Source organism: Eleutherodactylus coqui, chromosome 10 (genome assembly GCF_035609145.1).
Source record: "Eleutherodactylus coqui strain aEleCoq1 chromosome 10, aEleCoq1.hap1, whole genome shotgun sequence".
NCBI lineage: Eukaryota > Metazoa > Chordata > Amphibia > Anura > Eleutherodactylidae > Eleutherodactylus > Eleutherodactylus coqui.
The window spans coordinates 135788359-135815608 of record NC_089846.1 but is presented as its reverse complement, the minus strand read 5'-3'; the positions used below and the strand labels follow the sequence as shown (position 1 = coordinate 135815608).

At 46.1% G+C, this 27250-nt stretch overlaps 1 protein-coding gene across 3 annotated transcripts in view; it reads right to left on the bottom strand.

The window, feature by feature from the left end:
• Positions 1 to 25343, bottom strand: part of LPAR4 (lysophosphatidic acid receptor 4) — a 30668-nt gene extending 5325 nt beyond the window's left edge. Inside the window, exon 1 of one of the 3 annotated variants that reach the window (XM_066581888.1) lies at positions 25126 to 25343. The gene's annotated coding sequence lies outside the window, so the exon portion shown is untranslated. Of the gene's footprint in view, positions 1 to 16552; positions 16654 to 18463; positions 18720 to 25125 lie in introns of those variants that run through there. The other 2 variants (XM_066581887.1, XM_066581890.1) reach the window with 2 other exon arrangements.
• Positions 25344 to 27250: the final 1907 nt, after the last annotated feature.

Here is a 27250-nt window from a genome sequence, read left to right as displayed (position 1 = left end):
CTTCTACAACACATTTGGGAGAACCACTAATATATCACACACACAGTTCAAAATTGGAGTATAATGTGAATGCAACTGTCCCTCCCACTTTTGTTAACAGCCATATTGTCTCCTTCGCACAGTAAAGACATGATATAGATTTGCACACAGATAGTTTTAGGCACCATTTTCCATAAACAATATTGTATCTTCCAGAACTTGGCTTATGTATACAGATGGTTCACCAGATTATGGTGTGCGGAGGGAAGGACTCTACACGTGGACATCTGGAAGACAAGGAGACCAGATGCATGATAAAAATAAAACGATGGTCAGCCATAGCAATATAATAGCGGGGTATAGAGCGAGCTTCTTGTGGTTGTGGGATACAAGTAGAGTTTAACTATAAAACTAGAAGGCATTTGAGGATAGAGGAGCGCAAGTTCTGGCAAAGCTGAGCAACATTAAACAAGCTGAAAATGTGTTCTATGGACTGGGATTATGTAGTGCGCCGGCCTGGAGTGCTGCAAGGATTCTACAATCTGTTTATGAGCGGCTGGAATGGGAATCGGGTCCTACAGTATAAATATCAGCAGATAAATAACAGTTGAGGTCAAAACCTGCGTGGCTCAGTGGTACAGCGATCACAACTGGCTTTCATTTGCAGGGAAAAAAAAATAAAAATATCGACCAGATGTGCGAGTCAAAGATCTACTTTCTGCATTCATGACTTAGTCGTCATTAATTTCTGATTGGATCTGAAACATGGTTTCTGACATCAAGCTTCCCACTGAGCAGGATCCCCATGTAACTGTATACTAGTCACTTTTCTAATATAGTAAACTGTAGACTTTACATTTTCAGTCATGGCTCTCAAAGACCAAATAAACCAAAAGTTGGCAAAATCATCCTAAGGGCCAATGCACACACCGTGCGCCTCCGGATTCCGCAGCAAATACTGCCCATAGACATATGCAAACGCGCTTTTCCATGTCCACAAGCAGAAGTAGAGATTTTCCACTTTGAGGATAAAATAAATAAATAAATAAATAAATAAATAGTCGTCCTATTTCAGCACAATTTCCGCACGGACGGCTTTCATTGAAATCAACGGAAGCCATCCGATCCGAGGTCCATCCACAGCTGTCACCATGGAATCCGCGTCATCGCCTAGCGACAGCAGCAAGTCATCTGTTCTGCGCATGTGCACCGGCTGGCATATCCACATTACAGATAGGTATGTATGCAGGGATCCGCATGCAGAATCCGACCCGGCCGTGTGTATTAGGCCTAAGATTTCCTTCAAATACAGTTTCTTTTGTTGCTTTTATGACACTTAGAGGTTTTTGAGTGGCTTTTTTTAATGCACACGCTTTTTCAAGCAGTTTTTTCTTCCATTGAGAAATCCATGGGAAAACGAAATAGTAAAAAAAATGTAACACAAAGAAAATGCCAAGACCACAAAAAAAAAAAAAAAAAGAGAAGAGAAAACACACCGCACATGTGCCAGGCATTTAGTAACTTTCAATTGCGTTGGCGCTATACAAATAAAGAATCATTATTATATCTTGTGCCATGTATGCAGTCCTTGAACAGCAGTATACACCTTTGAACAGCTGTCTTAAAAGCACAGCACACTCGCATCTGGAAGCCCAGATCCTGGATCTAAATGAGCGCCTTGCAACGCATGGATCTATTGACAACATGGCAAGGAGTTTGCTCACTGAGAAGACACTTGCTGGGGTAGTTATGGGGGGTGAATGGTAGTAAGGGAGTGCAGGATGATCAGGCAGCGAGCTGGGTGACAGAAGAAGGGATAGAGGGAAAAGTAACAGGGAGGCTGGTCCTGAACTGGCACACCCCAACAAGTTTGCAAAGTTAGCAGAGAAGAGGAATGCCTTTACAGAATTCGGACTGTTGCAGCATGACATGGCCTGTGACACTTATGGGAATGTCTACCCCAGTAAGGAATAGGAGCAGAGGGCAGACTAGACAGGTCCTGGTAGGAGGAGCTTTAGGCAGGGCAATCTGCCACAAAGACAGTTTGTTGAAAGGTGTATTGTCTTTCTAGCACTTCAGTTCACCACGTGGATCATGTTGACGGATTACTGCGAGGGGCCGGCAAGGCCCCAGCGGTTAAAGTACACAATGGCACCAATGATAAAGTTAGAGGTAAGTGGAAGGTCCTTAAAATTGATTTCAGGGAACTAGGATGCAAGCTTAGAGCAAGGACCTTCAAAAGCAGTATTTTCTGAAATACTACTTGTACTACACCAGAAAGGCAGTGGGAGATTAGGGAGGTAAACAAGTAGCTCAAGATTTGGTGTAGGAGAGAGGGGTTTGGTTTCTTAGAGAACTGGGCCGGCTTTGCTGTTGGCTACAAGTTCTAACATACTGATGGACTGCATCTCAATGGGGATGATGCAGCTGTGCTGAGTGAGAAGATGGCTAGAAGGTTGGAGGAGTGGGTATTCTAGTACCTTGACGCCACCGGAAGCTAGGGGGGGGGGGGGTTAACAGGAGGAACGCACCTCTCACACCCATAGCTCCCAACTGGCTGCATTCGTCAAGGTACTTAAAGGTCTTTTAGCAGCCTCTGCATACAGTTCCCTATTGCAGCTCCCCTGCCAGTGGCTCTCTGCCTCCAGACCCTGACAGCTACATGCCACGAGTTTTGTAGCTGGTGCTAATTTAACTGCACCTCCCCATCCCCCTTCCCTGGGCAGCAAACGAGAGCACACCAACAGCAGCGAGGTCCCTGCAGTGCAAAATGCTGCACATCACTGCACAGCGGCGACTGCAGTCCGGCCTGTCCTCTGAGCGGACAGGAGCACATGGCACAAAAGCGGGGACAGGAGACTTGAACGAGCAGGGTCCATGGAGTAACGACAGCCGCACATCGCTCTACACCGGCCACTGCAGTCAGGGGTGTCCTCTGAGCCGACAGCTGCACAAGCCAGAACGCCAGGGACAGAGGAGTTCGAGCAGCAAGGTCCATGGAGTGCCCACAGCCTGACATCACAGCACACTGCCAAATGCAGTCTGGGTTGTCCTCACAGGCGGCAGCTGCACAGGGCACAATAGCAGGGATGGGACACATACAGCAGCGCCCAAATAGCCAACATGGAAAGCAGCACTACCACTACAGCAGGAGTGGAGAGACACCTGGTGTACGATCCCAGAGAGGTCCAGACTTGAAGGCCCAGATGTGCATAGATAAATTCAATACTAGGCAGGATCAGCACACTGGAACTGTTTAAAATCCAAATTCTTTATTTTCTAGCAAAATGCATAAAAGCTGCGACGTTTCGACCCTAAATCGGGTCTTTTTCAAGCATACAGCAGCACCGTCCTGCCCCAGGCCACAGCCAGACATGGGAGCAGAGATTGACACCGCCGCCCTCTGGGAGCGGGGTGACTATACCCATTCCGGTCTCCAAGTTGCCTAATCACTCCACAGAGTACAATTGGGGTGACAGCCAAGTCTTTGCAACCCTGATGCTGGTAAAAGGACCTTCAAGGACCTTGACGAATGCAGCCAATCGGGAACTATGGGTGTAGCGTGGGTTTGTAACAAACAAGTCATGCCAGACGAATCTAATTTCCTTCTATGACAGAATCACCGACTGGGTTGATCAGGGACATGCGGTGGATATAGTATATCTTGACTTTAGTAAAGCATTTGACGAAGTATCTCCTACCATACTTATTGAAAAAAATGACCAAATCTGGGATTGACAAGGCAACTGTTAGGTGGATTCACAACTGGCTGAGTGATCGTACTCAAAGAGTGGTCATAAATGGCTGCACATCCAAGTGGAAGAATGTATCAAGTTGGCTCTGTTCTAGGCCCAGTGTTATTTGCTCAGGTCACACCAATCTGATCGGCTTCTACAAGGAGGCAAGTTCTAGACCGGACCGCGGGGAGAGTAATTGCTTTTTGTAGATCTTGACTCTTCCAAAGCATTTGATACAGTGCCGCTTACATGTTTGGTATATAAAATGAGAATGCTTGGTCTGGGTGAGAATGTGTGTAAGGGGGTAAGTAACTGGTCAGTGATAGAAAGCAGAGGGGGTTATTAATGGTACGTACTCTGATTGGGTCACGGTTACTAGTGGGGTACCACAGGGGGCAGCATTCGCCCTACTTTTAGTATATTAATTAATGACCTGGTTGAAGGATTGCACAGTAAAATATCAATATTTGCAGATTATACAAAATTATGTAAAGAAATGAACACGAGGACAGTGCCCTTCCTAATGGATCAGGATAAGTTGGGGATAGGTTATGCACATGGGCAAGGGAAATATGGGTCACCATTCTACACAAAATGGAAACTATATGGACATGTGTTTTTTTCAGCCTAACATTCTATGCTACTATGTAGCTACATATGGAAGCAGGAAGAATTTAAAAGCGACCCAATCTCCATACATGGCACAGGAGTCTCCCCAATTGTAGGCGATGGACATGGCTATAAGAAGCTAGCTGTCATTGGCTTCATTTCTGCATTTATTATACCCGTTCCAAATGGAGGGATTAACAATCCCCTAGGACAGGATATCTACCGCAACATTCCTATAGGATTAAAATACCACAAGGATCCCTTTGGATACTCAAGGCCATGAATCAAGTCTATTTAGCACATATTCCAAGAAGCAGATGGGAGTCAGTGTCACAGATTCTATAACTAGGCAGACTTATCTACTATAAGAACAGCAAACTGACAGTGTATGGAGAAAGGTAATCCATGGTAGATGTAACTGGACATCATAAGAAACTAAGCTAAAGCTTAAAACTTAGCGAGACCCGAACGAAGACACTAAAATACGCCGCCCTCATGGTGTCTTTTCAGTCATATCAGTTACATAGTTCGATATACTTTTAGTTCTTGGGATATTCCAGATTGCTTTAAAGTCCTTAGTCCATATCTCCGACTTCTGGTTATCAGAATAACTGCACTAGAAGATACCGGATTGGCGGGTTCAGCCAATCTACATCTAATGCATATAGAAAGCGCCACTCTTTCCCGAAGGCAGATCTCTTGGGAAATAAGTAATGAGAAGTTTAATTTCCATTGCTTGAGTCTTTTGCTCTTGGAGATAAGTCACAGCCAGAGGTGCGTGGCAGCGACTGTGCAAGCTTGGCCGAGTAGCTGACACCAATCGTGTATTATCATAGGGACTATTTGGGTGGCTGCCTTGGGCCCAAGGGGGCCATGGCCACCCAAACCGCCCCCATCTTGAAAGGCTGCCAGGAGGTCAAGTAAATAGGGATGCTGCAGTCTCCTTACAGCTGGTCAGTGCAGTGCCCGCTCCTTTCTTTCTCCTATCTCAGTACCATATGTGCAGGAGAGGCGATGGAGGGCTCTGCATGGACTAGCTGTAATGTAACTGCAGGGGGCTGAGGAGAGTTCAGCTTTTCTTTTAATTAATCTTTTATTGGAATTTTTTGTGTAAATAGAACGCTTACATAGTAGATGATTTCCCAATCTAATGTCACCATCAGGAAATTACAATCAATATTTGGCATAGAACATAGGAACTAGGAAAGTTTATTTTGAAGTGCCAGCTGAATTTAGGAGGCGTTGGTTCATGGGGTTGTAGAGTGGAAGAGGTAACGGGTGGAGGTATGACATTGTGGGGCACAGAAGAGGCTGTACTGCAGCCCAATCTGCGGCCCCACAATAACTTTTTGTAGGCACAGCACAGGCTCCATTATCTTACAGTGGAGGGAGGCGGCGCAGACTCTGTACTTTACACAGGGGTGCAGTAAAATGAGGGGGTTATGTGAGCAGCCTGGCGTGTACTTCATCCACTGCTGTCTGTCACCTGAACTAATGTTTAGCCAGCAAGTATCTAACATGTATGAGAATGTTCCTGTAATCTGGAATGTGATACAAATAACTGGAAATGAAAATATTTCATGTTGTTGAAAGGATGTAGAACTGCACCAAGAATGGGAACATACCCTTATGAAAACTTGTACTGTAAGACACAACACAGGATGTTTAAAAGGGGCTTTCCAGGAATAAGACTACTGATGAGCTATCCTTAGGATAGGTTATCTGTAGTTGATTGGTGGGAGTTCGCCACTCTGGATCTCCACCCATCACCTGATTGAAGAGGCTGCGGCTCCCAGTTGAGTTCTGTGGTCTCCTCTCAGGACTGTATCAGTGTTCATCAGTCACAAGGCTTGAGAGCAGCTCAGTCCCATTTAAGTAATTAGGACTGAGCCGCTTTACCAGGCAAGTCTGCTGCACAATGCGTGGCACTCTATCATCTGGTATGGGTTCACCAGAACACCATTGCCACTTTAAATCAGCTGATTGTCGGGATCCTGAGTGGTGGACCCGTGCAGAGCAATCATTGAGGAGGCATCAGGATAGATCATGAATAGAGATGAGCGAACATGTCCGTTACGGACACATCCGCACCCGGACACCGGCTTTGCCGAACACTGCAGTGTTCGCGCGTAAAGGTCCGGGTGCCGCCGGGGGGCGGGGAGATGCGCGGCGGCGCGGGCGGCAGTAGCGGGGAACAGGGGGGAGCCCTCTCTCTCTCCCTCTCCCCCCCACTCCCCGCCGCACCCCCCCCGCGCTGCCACGGCGGCCCCCGAACTTTTTTCGCCCGAACACTGAAGTGTTCGCAAAGTTCGGTGTTCGGGCGAAAAAGGGGCGGGGCCGAACGTGTTCGCTCATCTCTAATCATGAATTGCTCTAGAGCCATAAAAAATCCCTTCCATTGTTTTATGGGTTTTGATTTCATGACAATTCACTGGGTGGTAAAAATAATTAGAACAAAGTAGCGCCATTAGAAAAAAAATTGCTTTGTGTTGCTCCACTGACATTTTTTTGCATTCACGAAGCTGCGTTTTCTTCTTCTCTCGCTCTTTCTTGTGGGTTGCGTGGTGAGCTGTAGTTTTTGATGATACCATTAGTACTATTTTGGGGGATAAGACTTTTTGTTCCATTTTTTTTTAGGGGGGGGGGGGGGGGGACACATGGTAATTCTGCAATGGTTTTAATTTTTACAGCATTCATCATGCGGCATAAACATGATATTTTAATAGTAACTATGCTTTATAAGACACGACCCCCCTTTTTTTGTGGTCCACTATGCTGTAATGTAATTATAGGCTTGCACTGTCAGATGAATGCTAAAGTTGTCTCTCACATATATTGCGCAGGTTTATACTCGGATTCTCACTTCAAAGGTACTGATTAGTGATGTGTACTCCACTGTCAAGCACCCGGTAGCCTGGGGCTACCTACTGTCCGCAGGTGCTCCCTTTACAAGCCCTTCTTTCCCTCTTCCAAGCGTGCACTGTATATTGCATCCCTCTGTGTCGTAAATACATGCAGACCCCCGGAGCCCTGGACTCTAGACAATGACAACGCTCTGGCCTGTCTATTTGCACAAAGATCTGCCATAAATGTTTTATTGGTGGGCATCTGACAGCTGGGGCCCCATCAATTTTGAGAACAGATGCCTAGTGACCTTTTTGTATTCGCATGGTTTTCCTCCATAACAATGAATGGGAGATGCAGAAACAGCTGAGCACAACTTGGCTGTTTGTGTCCCATAGAATTAAATGGGGAATGGCAATTCCCCATTGACTATAGTGGAAAGTGCAATATGCACCCTTAGATATTTCAAAATCTCTATATCATCTAGCGTTTTCGCCAGGCTTTCCTTCACTGGCTATATGATGCAGATATAGATTGGTCTGGTAAGTCCATGATGCACCCCCCCCCCCCCCCCCCCCAATGACAGTGGCATTATACCATAGCCCTAAACATATGTAGTAGGCCAGATATGTTATAGAAGTGATACAACCTCCCATTGCTTAGGCTGTTGTAGAGTACCAGGTTTAAACATATATTCCCGGCATTTGCTTGTTCTGGCCACTGAAAGAAGGGACCTACGTATGACCACAGGTTGTCGCACACCCATCAAGTGCATTCCAAGTGGCTGTTGGTACTGCTGGACGTCATGGTCTGACGACCGGATGGAGACGCTGTCCACAGACAGGAGTGGAGGGGTTAATGGAGTCAGCTGAGGCGGCTTCTGTGAGGAGAAAAGGTTCTGGAGATGAGGAGAACCTCAGGGGAGTAAGAGGAAGGACACTACAGAGTTTACTGCCATTTCATATGGTGTGTGAAGGGAACAGAGGAAGAGAAAGATTGAAGGCAGCAGCGTGCGTCCTGTCAGACTAGACTAACAACATTTAAGCTGTCGCCCTCTGAGGAGAAAACTGAATTGTTTATGTGAGACCGTTCACCGCGGTGGGGGTATATACAGTTCAGTATAGGTGCTGACCACGACTACCACCAGAATCATCATCTATCCACCGTCATCCAGAGCGACTTATTACAAATTAGGAGTAACCCGTACGTAGTAGCAATCTGTGCTCCAAGTAGCCAATACAAGAGCTGTGACTTAGGCCGGCCTCACACGAGCAAAAGCGCATGTCTGAACGCTGTTTTTTTGTGGAATGAGCTACGCTTTCTTGCGTGTGCAGCGGCGTACTTTACTGTCTTTTGCCCACGCAAGCCACGTTCATTTATGCACGTCCAACAAACGCCGAGTGAAATGACCAATTCGTTCCAGATGTGTTTTTTTCCCAGTGGAATTATGCAGTGTCTCACGCATCTCTTTGTATATTCCGTGCACATTCACGCACCCTCCTCCCCATTGACTTCTATGGGGATCTTTGGGGTATAAAAATACAGAATAGAACATGTTCTATTTTTTGGGAGTGACTGAAATGCGCACGCAAAAAATCATAGAATGGTAGAGTTGGAAGGGACCTCCAGGGTCATCGGGTCCAAACCCCTTCTCAGTGCAGGATCCACTAAATCATCCCAGACAGATGTCTGTCCAGCATTTGTTTGAACACTTCCATTGAAGGAGAACTCCCCCACCTCCTGTGGTAACCTGTTCCACTCATTGATCCCCTCACTGTCTAATATCTAATCTGTGTCTCCTCCCTTTCAGTTTCATCCCATTGCTTCTAGTCTTTTGTACAGATGAGAATAGGGCTGATCCCTCTGCACTGTGACAGCCCTTCAGATATTTGTAGACCGCTATTAAGTCTCCTCTCAGCCATCTTTTTTGCAAGCTTAACATTCCCAGATCCTTTAACCGTTCCTCATAGGACATGATTTGCAGACCGCTCACCATCTTGGTAACTCTTCTCTGGACTTGCTCCAGTTTGTCTATGTCTTTTTTAAAGTGGAGTGCCAACTTTAAAAAAAGTACACGCATATGTGGATTCTATTCTCTGTAGTGGCCTGGAATTGGGGGTGTAGTTTGACTAGGTGTAGGTCTGTCTCGTGTGAACCGTTTAGCAGAAGTAGGTCTTGTGTATGTATTTGTAATCTGTCTTTTCGCCCTTCCACCCCCTCCCTTAACCTGTGAGTTGTGGGTAGTCTCGCGGGCAGGGGGTAGGAGGAAGGCGGAGCTAGAGGAAGAGAAGAGGGCTGTTGTAGTTGGTGGAGGAGGACGTGTCAGCGTGAGGCTGAAGCGGATTCATTCTATGAGACATACAAGACTACTATAAGAGGCAATAGCTTGAAATCGTGCCAGCAGAGATGTACAGCTGGACAACCGAAGGGCAAGAAACAGGAGTAGTGAGAGGAAAGTTGCGTCAGGAGAGTACCCCCGGGGATTGTCACTTCAGATAACTTGGGCTGAGGACACCTAGTACGGGCAGGAAAATGCCTCCTAAGTGAATGTGTGAGTGTGTGCAACTGAAACGAGTCAGGAAGAAAGCCTGTGAGAAGTGTCGTGTCTAAATAGTCATCTTGCTGTATTGTTGGAAAATCAAATTTGAATATTGTGAGTAAAAGAAACCCCTGTACCTCCGGTTTCGAACGTTAACTTTGTGCGGACTCTATTATTTACCAACGAGTGACTAACTACTGGAAAAGAGGTACTGGCGTCACGTGACAAGACCGTGGATATTTATTACCACCATCTGCATTGTGTTTGTTTTACTCGTCCCACGACCTGAGCTAGGCCCTTGCCGCCATTGGCAGAGGGAGACCATAGCGCCACCTGTGACAACTATCCAAAGAACATCCCTATGATCTGCTCCGCAACGGCACGCTTACAGCTTGGAAGCTGCATCTGTGTATTGCACGAGCAAATAAGTCTGTGTGAAGCCGGCCTAAGGTGGGATGGGTAGACATTGTTCAGTGTAGACTTTCCTTGTGGACCACCAAGTGGCAAGACATTTTTAAACCATTGTCTACATGAGTAAAGGGATGTTTCCTCGATCCGACAATCCCTCCATGTAAAGGACCCTTACTCCAAGCAGCGGTGCCAGGTTTCATCATATAGAATCTACAGGGACCCAATGTTTACACTGCGGCACATTTCATTGTGGATTTGCAAGTAACAGAGCAAATACAAATAAAACAATAGCGCACGATATTGGCTGCACGTCCCCTTTTGGATTTAAGGAACGCTCCTTAGCCGTTTATAGCCTGTGAGGTCTTTAAGGCATTTCCTGGCCTAGTGTAGATTGCCATGAAGGATCTGTTTTGAATTCAGCTAATTATCTTCACAGAGATGTCTTGACCAGATCTTCAGCCTGGGGGGAAGGGGGCACATGTTCAGAACAGATAAATGTCAGCCAACCCACTGACATGCAGAAAGCATATGTTCTGCTACCTCCCCTGACTCCTCATTAGATGCCCGCTGGAACTTATAACAAAAACAGAACATTTGGACGAAAAACATTTTGTACTATAAAAGTCCTGCAAACAATGTGCTCATTATCACATCCAACTTCCAGACTCCGTAACTAACGAAGTAGGAGCCATTTTCTGCAAGAACACAATCTAAACCGACATTCATATTAGGATTAAAAGGAACCCATCACCGGCTATGAGCACCATAATGCAAGTACTTACCCGCCTCCAGGTGCCCGCGCTGTCAGCTATGAAAGTCGGAGTGCAGACTGTGCATTCAGGGTGCAGGGTCATCGGACTCAAAGCTGCAGGCTGGTGCGCTACATGCCATAGATATCAGTCTAAGCATGTGTACACAACCTACAGCTTCCAGTCTGATAACCGGGTTGACAGCACAGTGACTGGGAGGTGGGTAAAGCTTTAAAACACACACAAACCCCTCACTCCCTCTTCCTGGGCTCCTGGAATCCGTTTTATGAGCAGCATGACGTAAGGCCCATTTACACGCAACGATTATCGCTCAAAATGCATTCACACCTATGAATATCGCATATGAGCGATAATCATTGGGTGTAAAACGATGCCATCGTTCACTCTTCACTAAGGTGAGCTTCAAATCCATTGTTCAGCTGGAGAGAGATAGCAGGGACGGCACACTGTGTTCTGCATGGAAGTTGGAGATTACATTGTATTCTGCCGACAGCCCCTGCGGGAACAATGGAGCTATGTGCAGAACTAAGACGGCATGCTGTGCTCTGCAAACCACAGCAAACCGCTCCCGGAGGCCCTTTCACATGCAAATGAAGCTTTGCTTGTAAATTTAAAAAAAAAAAAAAAAAAATCTTGTTATTTGTATAGCGCCAACTTATTCGGCAGCGCTTTCAGGTGATTATTATTTATTACCCCACACCAAGCTGGGTTCTCATTTTACCAACCTCAGAAGGATGGAAGGCTAAGAGTTAACCTTGAGCTGGCTACCCGAATCATGTGGGCATTGAACGTGCAACCTTCAGGTCGTAGGCGTGAGCTTACACTCTGCGCCACAGGAGGCTCTGTTGCCTTTCGTTTATGGTGCTCATAGCCAGCGATCGATCCCCTTTAAAATTTGGGTGCATGCACTGTTTTAGTGGCATCAACTGAAGTTTGACTTTTGTGGGGATTTCTTGACAGTCCTTCAATATGTCAGAGGAATAGATGCGTTTAACACGTTCGATCCCTCATTCAAATAAAACAGTCCGAGCATCAATGGGGTAATCAGAAGAACAGTTATCGGCCGAGCAAGCATGCACACGGCTACCTTTAGGCTCAATTCAGACCACCACATTTTAGGCATAGGTTAGACAGAGACCTGTATCTCAAAATGTGTATGCTGACAGTTAGGCCAGATGTCCGCAGCGGGACTGCACAGAAATTCTGCAAGACTTCCGCAGCAGAAAAGCCGCTTCAAAACCCAGGCCATTTTGCGCAGGTTTAAAGTGGCTTTATTCCACAACGGGAATCTCTCCCCATAAAAGAAAAGAGCCGGCAGCAGAAACGGCGATACAACGCACGTCGCAGATTTGAATTCCACGCTGTATGTCAGTTTCCGCACAGCTTTTCCACAATGTGTACCATTAAAAAAAAAAAAAAAATTAGCATAAAAAGTTGTGAAGGATCTCCAATTTTTAGCTTTTTTGATCACGTAGTTCCAAATTTATTAAAATAGCTAAAGAATGCCATTTTATTCATTATTTGGCAGTTTTGATATATAATACGTATGGTTTGGGATTACGGTCCGCATACAGCGGCAGTTTTGGTTGGCGTTTGCTTTGGGTTATTTTCTTTTTTATGTACATATTTTTATTTTACTTATGTATACAATTATTTTTTTTAAAATATTTTTATCCCTCATGACATCACACAAGACCTCTGGGGGACATTCACATGTTTTCGGGTTTTTGACACTTTCCTACTGTTGCTGAAGCATCCATAGGAGCCCCAGTTACAGGGGGAAAAAAATCCCCTGTAGTGACAATAGTTACTGGCAGAGCTGATCAGGGTCTGCTAGGACCCAGTAGTTTTGCTGTGCCAGGGGATCCCGGCAGTCATATGACCACCGGCTCGCATAGCGGAAGTTATACTTCCATTTTCACTTTTTAGTAAAGAGCGCTGTGTATTAGAGAAAGGACAAGGTAGAAGTGGTTAGAACCCTGTAGCTCTGCTGTAGCAGGGGATCTCAGCAGCCGGCTTGCGTAGTGGAAGAACGATTCTCACTTTCACTCTTTAGTACATAGCACTCATTGAGCGCTGTGTACTAGAGAAAGAAGGCAGAAAGGTTAAAAACTAGAGATCAGCGAGCATACTCGCTAAGGACAATTGCTCGATCGAGCATTGTCCTTAGCGAGTATCACCCCGCTCAGGAGCAAAGGTTCGGGTGCCGGCGCGGGTGACAGGTGAGTTGCGGCAGTCAGCGGGGGAGGGGGGGTTAAGAGGGAGAGAGAGATCTTCCCTCCGCTCCTCCCCGCTCTTCCTCGCCGCCCGCAACCGAATCTTTGTTCCCGAGCGGGCAGGTACTCGCTAAGGGCAATGCTCGATCGAGCAATTGCCCTTAGAGTATGCTCACTCATCTCTATTAAAAACCATTCCTGCCTTCTCCTACGGGTTCTCAGCTGTCACTAACAGCTGACAACCTGACAGGTTTCTGATTGATTGCAGAAGCAGGGGCTTTAAACCCCCGCCGTATTTTTTTTACTATCAGCTTGGTTTAAAGCCCAGGACCAAGCACTGTAAATTTACTCTGCTTGGTCTTAAATGAGTTAATTTACGCTGCAGGGAAACTGAACATTTACTAACAGGTTTCCCTATAAATTGGAAGCATGGAACGCTTTGTGAAGTGACCCGTCTAACAAGTGGGGATTGACCGAAGTGAAGAACCCCTTTAAGGCTGCCTGCACACGGGCAGAAATCCCGCGGCGGGATTTCCGCCGCTCAAAGCCTGCATAGGATTGCGTTAACAAACGCAATCCTATGCAGACGGCCGCGGTTTGGCCGCGCGAAATCTTGTGCCGCAAACAAATCGCGGCATGTCCTATTTCTGTGCGGGGCTCTGCGAGCCCCGCACAGAAACGTCGCTCAGCCGGCCACCGGCTCCAGTCTGCGCATGCGCCGGCTGCCCGGCAGCCGGCACATGAAAGAGCCGGGGCCGCTGGGCGCGGGTGAGTACACGCTCCTCCCTGCAGGCGCTCGGGTCGGGTCCCGTGGCGAGAATCCTCGCCGCCGGATCCGACCCGCTTGTCTGCAGGCGGCCTAAGGCTGAAGAAGTGCCACAAATCCTTCCTAGAAAAGTTTTGTTTTTTTTAAATTTAATTTAATTTAATTTAATTTAAAGAGCTGAAAAGAAAAATAAAATACCTCTTTTTTAATGGATTTGGGGATGGGCAGGACTTTATACTGAAGCACTGCTGCCAAGAGTGAACTTTACAGATGTTCTGCGGTGAAGCCTTCCGGCAGCCATAAGGAACATGTGCAGAGTACTAGAAGTATATCTGCATCTTGACTCAATGTTAAGAAAGTCACTGTGATATGATGATCTCAGCAGAACTAAACAGAGAAGAACATGAGAAGAAACATCCTGACACATACTTGCATGGCAGTTTCTGTGATAAAGTCAGAATATACAGATGTTAGTGAACGAGACCTCTGCTCCATAGAGTGATGAAAGAGACGTTTTCCCAAAACATGATGATATTTGGTTGCTATAGGTCTACTTTCCCCTATTAAGTCCATAGAACAGTTAAGAGCAGTCCCCACTACAGCTATCCATAAGCTATCAGGTATTCGGGTTTCACTTGAATGGGGCCAATACTAGACAGTGGGTTTTTTCTAATCTCCTACTTTAAAAAAAAAAAAATCCCATTCATTCTCCTTTCCTCAAAGGGTTTTCCTATAATGGAGATCAGCTGACTGACCTTTTATGTTGTCCTGGAGCATCTCTTGTAGAGGAAATGAATGATAAATAGACCTATATAATAAAGCAGCATAGGTCTACACTGCATGCTATGAACACACCACAGTGAGATGGAGGCCAACAGTTATGGAAATGTTCGCTATTATGGCAGAAGGGGTCCAGGTAGTCCAGGTTTTTTGTGACTTTCTATTAATTACCTATCCTCAGTGTTTGTCAACAATAGATCAGCAGGCTCCACTGTTCGAGATCCCTTCCAATCAACGTATTCCCAGCACCGCCATCAGTATGGACAGCGCTGTCTGTATTGCAGCCGCCACGTTTGGTACAGACATTACCCAACTGAGCCGCCACAACATGTACAGCGCTGTTGGGTTTGGTCACTGGTGCCGGAAATCAGCTGATCAGTGGGGATCCTGCCGAGCAACAATTGATAATTATCCCAGGATGGGTCATCAATGGAAGAAGTCACAAAAGTTCTCGACAGCCCTTTAAAGAGTTGTGAAGCAAGACCTGATATCACTTAACTTTATGCTGGCATCACTCGTCAGAAGAACCATCTGTGCCCCAATTTTAGTTAGGATGTGCCATCTTCTTAAACAGTGTCACAGCTGGTAAACCACAATGTACTGAAGCACATCACCACACCACTTGCTAAGGGTGATAGTACATGCAGGGTTTCCACAGAATACAGGTGAAGCTCCGCAAAATGTGACGGCACCTGGACTCGTCAATTCAAGCGTCAACTGAAAACAGTGTTTCTCCATCTGCATTGTGTGGCAGAGAAGTGCTGCATGTACTGGCAATACAAGGCGAAACGTGGTCCGCAGCCATAAGTACGTAACATTATAGCTCAAGAGCGAATGTAAGCTGGACATCAAAGTTTAACAGCAACTTATTCAGATCCATGGAAGTTAATGGGACCATTGAAAGACTAGAACACAATGGCAGCTGCAGCACCCGGTCAAATCAAATCTATAACGGATATCACCTTAAAGGGGTTTTCTTCATGACTTAAAATTGCTTCACAACCACTTTTTCCTGGTTCCTGCTGACCAGGACAAGTGACTGCTGCAGCCAATCACTGGCCACAGTCGTGACCTTCTATAGCCAGTGATTGGCTGCTGCAGTCACATGTCCTGGTCAGCAGGAACCAGGAAAAAGTGGTTGTGAAGCAATTTTAAGTCTTGGGAAAACCTCTTTAAGGATCCCACAGACTTATAATGGAAGCAGCCTGGTGATTGCATGGTACCGTGTTTCCCCAAAAAGAAGACCCAGTCTTATAATTTCTGCCCCCAAAAAGGCACTAGGTCTTATTTTCGGGGGGTGTTGTCATCTACTCACCTAGCAGCTGTGGTCTGGCTCCTCCCACTGGTCTCCGGTGTGCTTGCAGTCCTCAGTCTCCGACAGAAGATCTCTTCTTGGTTCTGGAAATTATAAATCCCGCCTCCAGGAAGTGATTGCTCCGATTGCAGCGCTCGATGAAACATTGTGATGGCTCCGATTGGCTGGCAGTGCTCTGAGAACCAATCAACAGCCATCGCGTTTTTGGAAGCAGGAGTTTTGAATTGGCTGAGCGGCATTCATGTCAGCAGAGTCTCTGCTTCTCAGGCGGCGGCTTCTCACTGCGCAGCAGATTATATATATATATATATATATATATATATATATATATATATATATATATAATAATGTGCATATAGGGAGAGGAAGCTTGAGAGGAATAGCTGTTGGATGAATGCTCATTGAAGGTATATGGCCATATACATGGAGCGGAATTGGGCTTTCAGGTTAAAACTTCAAATCTATAAAACACTATTTACTTCTTTGGCAAACTTACAGAAGTTATATTTAAAAAAGTCATCTTGTTGTAAAATCCTACATAAAAGTTCCCAAAACACAATACAAGTAGTGATCCATAAAGCTTTACCTTCCATCATATACAGGGGCTTTACACAATTCTGCTTGCAAATGTCAAAGGAATCCTTTCCATCCTCCCAGAGTAACATGCATCTGCTTCTATTATGTCTGACACTCATTAAAATGTGTCAACTGCCCCTTCCTCCCCCTCGCGCCCCTCCCCCAGCTCTCCTGATGTTTACTCTCCAACCTCCTGTCCATCCTCCCAACATCTGCATCAAAGTTCACAGTTCAATTTAAAAGACCAAGGTCACACCCAACCCTAAGAGCTGCTAATGCGAAGGAAGTGCCAGGGACTGATGTGCTGGGCTGACACTGAAGTCACAGGGTGCCTGTATACTGTATTACACAGCTGGGGAATATATACATCCCGTGTAGATCCATATAGGCAGGGTACAATGGATGCAGGCATGAAAGGGTTTGTACATAATCCACTGAGATTGGGCGATATCTCTCTGATTCAATATGAAGAGTTTGTCTTCCAGAGTTGCAATAGTTAATTTGTAACATTTTATCACCAGACCATGTGACTGTACCAATTAGCAGTTCTATCCAATTTCAGCACTAAAAAACCAACAGAACGGTATGTTCGCACGTAGCGGAAAAGTGCACAAAAATCTGCATCATATTCTGCACCACGGATGCAGATCCTCAGCAGATCTGACTCCTATAAGAAAGGGTGAGGTCTGCTGGGGATCAGCACCAAATTCATGGCAAAATCCCCTCCGATGGGGCAGATGTGATGCAATTTTTTTTTATGCAGAAAGGAAAGCAATTTGGTGCAGATTTTCCATGAAAAGATTGTTCATTTTCGCTCATTTGAGCATTTTTGCAGCAGATTTTACTCCAATTTGAAATCTGCCGCAGATCCACCCCAATCAGCTGCGTGTGCATGCACTCTAAAGGCCCTTTTACACGTAACAATTGTGTGAATAATGGTTAGATCATGTGGGTTGCAGGATAACGGTTAGGTGTAAGGTGCGCAGTGAACGAACGATTAGCAAGAGATCGCTAGATTATCGCAGATTGGAAGATAATCGTCCCTCTGCAGCTGCATCGTTTGGCATCAATGGGTGTAGTACGATCTGCCAAATAGAAGGCAGTGGCAGAAGGATTGACTAGAGGGGTCGTAATGTTCCAATGAATGATCAAAAACTACCCAATTACAGTTCTGCTTAAACGCACGCCTAGTGATTGCTCCGTCATCGCTAATTGCACGCTCATTCCAGTTTAGCTTGCCCTGTAAAGAGCAACAGACAGGTAACATTAAGGGCATTCGTTTACCGTGCGCATCTCCTGCGTGGGGAACCCACAATGCATTGCGTACTGCTGCGTGCCAACAAGTCCCCATAAACGACGTATCTTGGCACTTATATGCACACACGTCAAGATAGCATGCGAATAAAAAAAACGAAGACGCAGGGGGCACTGTGTGTGAGGCACAAGTCAAAGTTTGTAAAGGTTGCAACTGCGTATTACACGCGCGCAAAGCGATGCGAGAGCCCTTATGTAAATTAAATCCATAAGGACTTACAGTGAAAAGGATTCTGACCTTATAGCCTAACCACATTGCCTTCCCAAGGACCTTTGCCTGTTTCAACCATGTCCTTGGGGATCTGGCAGCTCATGAACAGACCGTCAATTCTTATAGCCTTTTAACTAGCAAGCGTATCGATCCATCGCAGTAGATCGCAATATTGTAAGACTCCCCGTACGTGATCCGCATACAGAAGGAATATCAAGGACTTAGAAACAGTCAGCATGGAGCATAGCAAAGTTATAAAGCCCTTCCAGACGAGGAGTTTGCTAGAATCAACTTGGATATTGGTGTGATCATAAGATTTAGCATGTAGTTTATATGAGCTGCATTCACTGAGCTGCAAAGATGTATCCATATGCAGGATGTATCACAAGAACTTACCCTATGAGTAAACAGATCCCGAGTTTCCCGCAGCCCAGCGCATATGACAAGAATTACAAATCCATGTTTGCAGGAAGGCCAGCCTGCGCCGCTTCCAGGACAGTTTCTTATTGCTCTGAATGGAGTTAATCCTCCCAATGTGAAGCAGCAGCTGTTATCAGGAGCCCTTTGTTAGGCAAAACCCAGGCTGAGCACCACAAGCAGCATGCCCTGCAGAGGAGAGCTCAGAAGAATAGGCCTAATGTCTGGGATGGATCTGAGAGCAAGGGGACCCTTGGGGGTCTCAATAGGAAAGGTTTCCTATTGGAGGAGGGTTATTATTAGGCTTGGAGTTCCCTCCCATTCTTCTGTGTTTTGCTATTCTTTGCAAACCAATCACACTCTATATAGAGAGTTTATAAAGAACTCTGCCATGGGGAACAGCTTCCCCCCACCAAAGGATCACCAACATAAGCTCTGCTGCTAATGAATAAAACCCATTTCCTGGTCAATTAGTTTGCAAGAGGAGTGTAAATGATGGAATCTCGCTGCCCAAAAAGGGGGGAGGAAAGTAGAGAATATGAATATATATATAATAGATCACATGGCTGCGTTTATTATTAAAGTTTTGCAGCCTGAAAGAATGACAAACTATGCTAGATGACAAACTCAACTCTGTTATTCCGACAGGCACACAAATCCATTGATACACAATAAAATTCTCTCTCAGTCCAGCATTTGATAATCCAGTACTTGTTTTTTCTTTTGCACCGACTTGCAACATCAGAGTAAGTTTAGAATAGAACACATTATGGGGGTGGGAGATCAGTGCTGGTGTTATTTATATGGCACTGTGCAGTCCTTTTCTTTTTTTTTGAGGGATGTGGGTCACCTCACTTTCCCCACCATTTTAAAAAAACAAAAAAACACTATATTGCAGCAGTTTGTAGTCTGTCTGTATTCTGCTGGTGCATAACGGAGCAAGGTAGTAGCAAAATCCACACCAGAACAACTCAGTGAGTAGATACAGTACCAGAACCAAGCTTCTAACAAATACAGAACTAGGACCAAGCAATTGTGTTGCAGGGGCACCAATGGGCTGACAGCAGTGACTCAGAACACCAGAGGGGAGAAGATGATCATCTGGCCAGGCGAACCTGAAGATAGACTCCAGACTACACTTGCCTGGTCCTCTACCCACACAAGCTGGTGGCTGGCACTCTATGCCACTGCATAGTTCACATGCGGCTAAGGCTGGCTACGGGGGAGATTACTTAGACTGGTGTCTAAAATGCTGATCTAAGTAAAAGAGTGAAGTACAACAAGTGTATTAAGAGGAGATAACCTGTTCAAGTGACCTTCCAGTCCCAGAACAAGATTTTGGCATAGGATCAGAGGGGTCTTATATTACCTGGTGCCCTTGAAGCAGGCGTTGGTCTTGTGTTTGGAACGGCAGGGACAGACAAGCAGTATATAACACACACGCACGCTCTACAGAACAAACGTAATGTCTACCTTTAGAGGAAGCACTTTTACTAAGTACTGTAAACTCTTCACAATTTAACATCCCTCTCCATCCTACGTTCTCCGAGCTCCATGGCATGTGGGCTCAGTGTCCCATGGGTGCCGGGTCCATCTCCTTCACTTCCCTCGGGGTGACAAGGCACTTTGAATTTTAATCATCACTAACCACTGCCTTTATGACACTCAAAATACTCCACTTCGTACTCTGTACTATTTCCGTAAAGGTCCGTGGCGTAACTAACCTCACAGCCAGACGCACTGCAGGTGCCAGAGTAGGTCTTAAGTTTCAGGACTCAAACCCACCATAGGTGTGAATAAACTTCTCCATTACCGTCTCTCATACGTTTGTCAGCGCATAAAGCCACCACTCAAAATGACTTGTTCACATAAGAACCATAAACATTAAACTCTCATAACCGGTCACAATTCCCCATGACTCACAGTCCCCTCTGGGAGATACTCTTCCAGTCCGAACTCATCTGCCTTTGTCTCTATAATATGTACTCACTAATGTCTCATTGGACCAGTCTCACCAGCTGTGGTCATCTCAGGTCCTTGTTGATCGGGGAATTTCGGACCACCTAGACCCCACTGATCCTGACATTTCAGCCCTGACATGTCCCAGCGGTCTGGTAGCAGCAGCCATGCGTGCCTCCACTCCATTCACTTCAGTGGAACCAAAGATTGCAAAGTTTAAGCTGTTTTCATCAAGTTGAATAGAGTGGGAAGCAGCAGTGGCCGAACTTTAGGACAAGTCGAGGGCAGGGCTGCATTACCCATAGGGCAAATGGTGCATCAGAACGTGGATACAGTTGAAAAGTTTTGTGGAACTTCAAAAATGAAAAAAAAATAAAATACTCACTCTATAGTACTGACCGCTCCAGCCAGCCACAGCACACCTGGGTCCAACAGTCACATGCGAGTAAAAAAGATGAAAAAGGAGGGTGGAGCAAGACCCAGTGAGAGCGGTGAAATAGTTCTAGAGTACAAAGGGTTTCAAATTATGGAGGTGCTACAAACCAGATGACGCTCCACCAAGGAGGGCGTGAGGAAAGCGAAAAGAGTGGAAAAATACTGGTGTGAAGGGGCAGCACAATCAGCTACTAGAAGATTAAGGTCCAATCTGTGATAGTGAAGGCACGGCTATTATTTAACAAAGTAAAAACCAGCAACTGAAAATGCGTTTCGGGGACGAGCGCCTTCGTTAGTTGGGCTGGATTAAACACTGAGTGATATGCACAAATAAGTAGTGGAGGAGGGATTAACAAAGAAAGGGAAGGAGGAAAACTTTATTTGTGCCCATTACTCAGTGTTTAATCCAGCCAAACTGACGAAGGGGCTCGGCCCCGAAACGCGTCTTTTCTGGCTGTTTTTTTAAATTTTGTTAAAAGAAGTGCTTTCACTGTTGCATCTTGGACCTTAATCTTCTAGTAGCTTTGAGCGTTTCGCCTTCACACCTGTATTTTTCCACACTCTTTGTCCAAGCGCATGACTGTTGCACCCAATCACTGATCTCGGCGATTAGCCGTATTGGTCATGTGACCAGAAGGCAGTGGAGACCGCAGGAAAGCCAGACGGGAGAGTGCAGCCTGCAGGACTAGGCGAATACACAATTTTTTTAGCTTGAGAGAAAACAAACAAAATAACTTCTGAAATGGAAGAGATAGGGGCAACCGTTTTATTACCCTTGCACTGGACCCACTATGGTACTAAAATGGCTCTAGCCCGGTGTGAAGTCCTGAGATGGGATAACCCCCTTTTAGTTTTTCCAACTCTATTCTGGAAGGTCTTCCACCCTTACAGATTAGTTTTTTATATTTTACCATGGCCATCTGATAATCCGGCATTCAGTGATGTTGGATTAAAAGAACTTTGTATGTTCTAAAAATTGGGACCAGTTTGACTCCGCAGCCTGCGAGAGAGATTCTACAAGGACAGTAAACTGGAGCATCTGTTTTCCTTGTCACTGAGTTACATTAACTCTTCCCAAACATTTCCCATAACACGCTCCGGCAGAACAGCAAACTTTTGAGGCTTCAGCATCCTTTTACTCCAGTATTTTTATTCTTTCTACTTCACAAACTAAAATATTCTAAGACGTTTCAGAAACCTCCAGAAGTGTTGTGTGTGAAGTGGGGCTGCATGCCGACTTCGGTCATTGGAACACTTTCCAAGAGTTGTAGTCATGCAGATTGCTTGCAGGTTTCTTGAGAATCGCTCACCCCCCATATTTCCCTGGAAAGTTTTGGTATGACACTGATAAAGGTCGCGGGCATTTTTGTCATGTCTGAACACCTAGTGTCTTATAGATGCCCTCACATCAAGAGCTGCTGGTATATTACAGCCTCATGCACACAACCATAAGGGTATGTTCCCACATGTCAGATCCACCACAAAGGCGAAAGAACACCCCCCACCCCAAACACACACAATCAATGAGTCGGCCTTCACACAGTGCAGAATTCTGCAGCAGAACACCCACAGCAATCACGCTGTAAATTTGCATTGCCCACATCTGCACCTAAATAGTGTGGACTTAGATGTGCTTTTAAAGGGGTATTCCAAGACATTTTTGAGTTTTGCCATTAAAGACTGACAGGTCATCAATCATCTACCGGGAGCCACCGATCAGCTGATCCCCGGTATCTGTGTCATAGTGGTCAGCGGAGGTAGCAGAAAACACCGACCATTGCAGCTGGAGTTGGTATTGCAGATGCAGCTCCCCTTGAATTTGACACCACCCTGGACCGCTGCGCTGTAGCCAGTGCTTTCTGCTTCCTCCGCTGACCATAGCGACAGCGATACTGGGAATCGGCTGATCTGCAGATCTGCAGCAAGTTTCAGCCTTTCAATAGGAGCGATTTCTGCTGCAGACAGCGTATGTTAGTGCACCCCATCATTGTGATGGGTGATGAAGTGCGCTAAACGGTCCAAGAGCAGACAGCACTCGAAAATCTCGGCGCTAGAGAGCGCCATCCAGCGCTACGATCAAACGCATTTGTACAAGGACACGTTGATTTAGAAGGGAGCGTTATAGGGTAGCGTTCAAAACGCTGCGTTAATCACAGTAAATAGCGCCTGTGTGGGGCAGACCTAAAGGATGTGGTCCCATGGGCAGTAGAAGGCATGCAGAGAGGATTTGAGGAACCTCCTTAGTGTGCTGCAAGATGTTTTTGAAATGACTCTGCAGCATGTCTATTTATGCGGAATCCAACCCTTGAAGTGAAAGGGTTAAACCCTGCAGATCTGTTACAAGAACTGTGGCCAAATCTGCACCGTTTAAACAAAATCTTTTTTTCTAGCATTGCTTACCAATGATTGTGAAACGTACATGGAGGTCATCCTTATGGGTTTTTTTGGGAGGGGGTGAGGCAGCCTCGTTGACGTGAGTGACAGTGAGAGGTCAGACCACCATAAATTAAGCTGTTTTTTCTTTCGATGGACCGCCAGTCTGCATGGCCCTATTCCCCCCCACCCCCCCACCCCAACATTACTGCATCGCCCCATTGACTGTATCGGTCGGTGTGCAGACATGTGAAACTTGCCCACGTGAATAAACCCTTAAAGGGATATTGCGGGACTTTCTATTCATGACTGACAGGTCACCAATAGATGGTCAATGGGGACCCACCACTTGGATCCAGACACCGCCAATGTCGCTATGGTCAGCAGGAAGCGTTGACCATGGCTCAGGGGCCCGGATTGGTTTTGCAGGCGCATCTCCCATTAAATTCAACGGGAGCTGCTATGGTGCCGATGGAGAGAGCGCGCCCGACCCTCGGCAGTCCCATCTGCTTTGTTACTGGATGAAACTCTTCTCTCTGCTTTGTTCGGTCGCTTTCAGACCGTGTTTTACGAACCGCAATATGAAGCTATGAATCAGTCTTTTGCGCGCGCATCGGCGCATTTTACTATACTTTGTGCTCGTTGGGCATATTCATTTGTATGCAGCAGATGAACACACCCCGATTTAAATATCTGAAACTCGTTACACTAAATAGCTGTTTTTTTTCCCTCCAAAAAAATAAAAAGTTTGCGCAGCATCTTGTGCATCCCGCTGCGCACCCCCTTAGACTTCTATTTTCCTGTGCATTTGCGCACCAAAGGTCCCCATAGAGCGTGTTCTATTTTTTTCCTGCCAGCACAACAATTTGGAAGGGTCTAACAATCCATCGACATCAATGGATTCCATTCTCTACATGTTGTGTGTGTAAATGTGATGCACACAAATCCGCCCGTGTGAAGGCGCCCTTACAGATGCGTCACAATATGCTCATCTGAAACGGACCTTAGCAAGTATGGGAATGGAGAGTCCGCCCAAAGCCGACTTCACAGGAGCAGATAGTACGAGCGCGATACAGATAAAATCGCATCAGTATCTGCTTTCATTGGGTTTATTTTCTATCGGCCAAATATGGATCCGGGTTTTTTTTCTGCCCAATAGAAAAGACCAAAAATGCAGATACAGATCAAATACGGATCCAGGGGCACGGCATTTTAATCATAGGCTATAATCTGCTTATTTTTCATCAAAAAGACACAAAAGTGTCCATTTTTAACACAGCTGTGAAACATCAATCCATGTAAATAGATTAGTAGATATTTAGGTCCTGGGGGGCAAAACTCAGGACCACAATGAGAGGGGGGGGGGGGTAAAACATTTTGATTATGGAGCCCATAGAACATATTAGCATTTCCCTAACATTAACAGAAGGCAGTTGTGTCGGAATCCACTGGATCACTTAGTAGAACCAAAGCCTGTATGTATAAAGCAGAACAGTAGATCTTCATTCTCAGCCATTACATCAGATTATTGGGATAATTATTTCACAACCAAAAGTCACATTTCTGCCTTTAAATGTATCCAACAGAAGTAACAATAACTGTAAACTTCATCACAAGCTTTGGTTACAACCAGAGGAACAATCAGGAATCCATAATTAGTTTCAGATATTTCTGCAACAAACTTATCTCATGTTGCAATAAAGTTTTGGATTTCCTGGAACTTGTAGTCCCACCGCCACCGGATGGTCAGCAATTACTTGTTCTTGTACTTCATTTCTAGGCTCCTTTATCTTGGACTGAGCCGCTGCCAGGAATAAGACTGAGGAGCATTGTAATGCAGCTACCAAATAAGCAAGCCTAATTGTCTAGCTTACCTTAGTCTGGACTGGAATATCAATGCATCTGGTCCTGGGCCAGCCGCTCGCTCGCCCCAACTATTGCAAGCGTGAATGAGAGGAAGACAGTCCTTTATTATGTGGCATCAGGAGGAACAATCTGATCCTAAAGCAAATCCTCTCTTTAGGGTTTCCACATCAGGCATCATCAAAAATCCTGCCAAACCCTTCCTATAGATAGTTGCCTCTCCCAAGTAATGGTCTGCAGGGCTAAAAAGCAAATCTAGACCCGCCTCTATATCCACATCATGTGTAAGGAACTGCAAAGCTGCTTCATTAACCTCAGATGTGCCGGTGAGGTCTGCAACCACCGCTGTGGTTGAATCATAGAGCAGCCACATAGATGACAGCCGCAGGAGACTACTGAGAAACACCGCGACTTCTTCAGGGTTCTGTCACAGTTTTGCTATTTTGGAGGGATCAATGGTATTGTTCATCCTGAGTCTCCTGATTCATATATATACCGTCACACTAATGCACTGTTCATGACTAATGCGGCTCAGGCATGGGGACAGCTGATGGGTAGACCTCTGTACTCTACCAACACTTGTGGGCAACAGTAGCTCCATTACCAGAGTCATCTGTAACAGTACCCACCATGGGCATAGTTGGGCAGGGCAACCATGGGGGCACTAGCAAGGCTGCATGTCCACAAGCAATGATCTGCAAGCGATCACGCTGTGTGAAGCTTTCCGAAAGTGCAGCCCCGACGTCCATAAGCGGAGAAGCATAGCGATTCTCCGCTCGCGGGATCTAAATTACTGCATGCCGCGATTCTCGACGGTGAGCCTAAGTGTCAGATAGGCTCACCGCTGGGACCCATCAGCGCTCCCACTCATGCCCCACAACGGCCGTGGACAGGGGGTCTTAGCCTTGGCCATGGTATTGCTAAAACTTTTATGCAGGTGAAGGAAAGTCTAGCTACGGCCGCGGTGCCCCGTGTGTATAGTAACAACAGCAATTGAGGGCGGCGCAACACGAGCGTTTGTGCAAATACACTGACCGCAGCGTATAAGTGCATGAACAAGGGTTGGGGAGGACCATAATCAGCGTGGTGCGTGCGTGTCTGCACATATTACTGTCATTTTTGCGCACTCAGGGCAGTTCACACGCACCCTTTCCATCGAATTTAATGGCTATTTAAGCCTTATAAGGTCCAGCTGACTTCTTTTTTCTGCATTTTGCGCACTGTCACACCCTTCCGCTTGCGTATTTTTGCACCTGCCATAGACTTCTATGGAACTTTTTTACTGCACAAAGCGCAGCAAAATATGGCAGGACTTATTTTTTTGCGCATGCGCGTGACGTGAACATGAAACGCACCTATGAGAACGAACCCGTTGAAATCAATAGGTTCTATTCTCTGTGTTTAGCGCGTGCAGATTTTACGTGCGCAAAAACCTGCACAAACACGGCCGTGTAATGCCACCCTGAGGCTGCATTCAGACGAACGTATATCGGCTCGGTTTTCACACCGAGCCGATATACGTTGTCCTCGTGTGCAGGGGGGGGGGGGGAGGATGGAAGAGCCAGGAGCAGGAACTGAGCTCCCGCCCCCTCTCTTCCTCCTCTCCGCCCCTCTGCACTATTTGCAATGGGGAGAGGTGGGATGGGGCGGGGCTAATTATCGGGACCTAGCCCCGCCCCCGCTCCTGGCTCTTCCATCCTCCTCCCCCTGCAGATGAGGACGACGTATATCGGCTCGGCGTGAAAACCGAACATATATATGTTCGTATGATGCCGCCCTTAGGGAGTATTGAATAGTACCACTAATAATATTGTCTATTTGTTCCCCCTGTTTTAACCCCTTAGGGTTCTTACACACAAGCAAAATATTTCCGCAATACGCACCACCAGGCACGGACAATTCTACGCGGCTCCGTAGGATTTTGATGCAGAATTAAAAATAACTTAATTCTGTTAGAAATTCAGCATAAAAATCTGCATTTAGGCATGCGAATTTTGTAGTTGAATTGCGCAGTAGCAGATTCAGGGCTTATTTTCATGGCCGGCCGATATACACTCCATGTGATGCACTTGGCGGCGTATATGCTGTCAGGCGGGGGGTGACAGCTTAGCTCTCCTAAGCTGTTTCCCCCTTCCC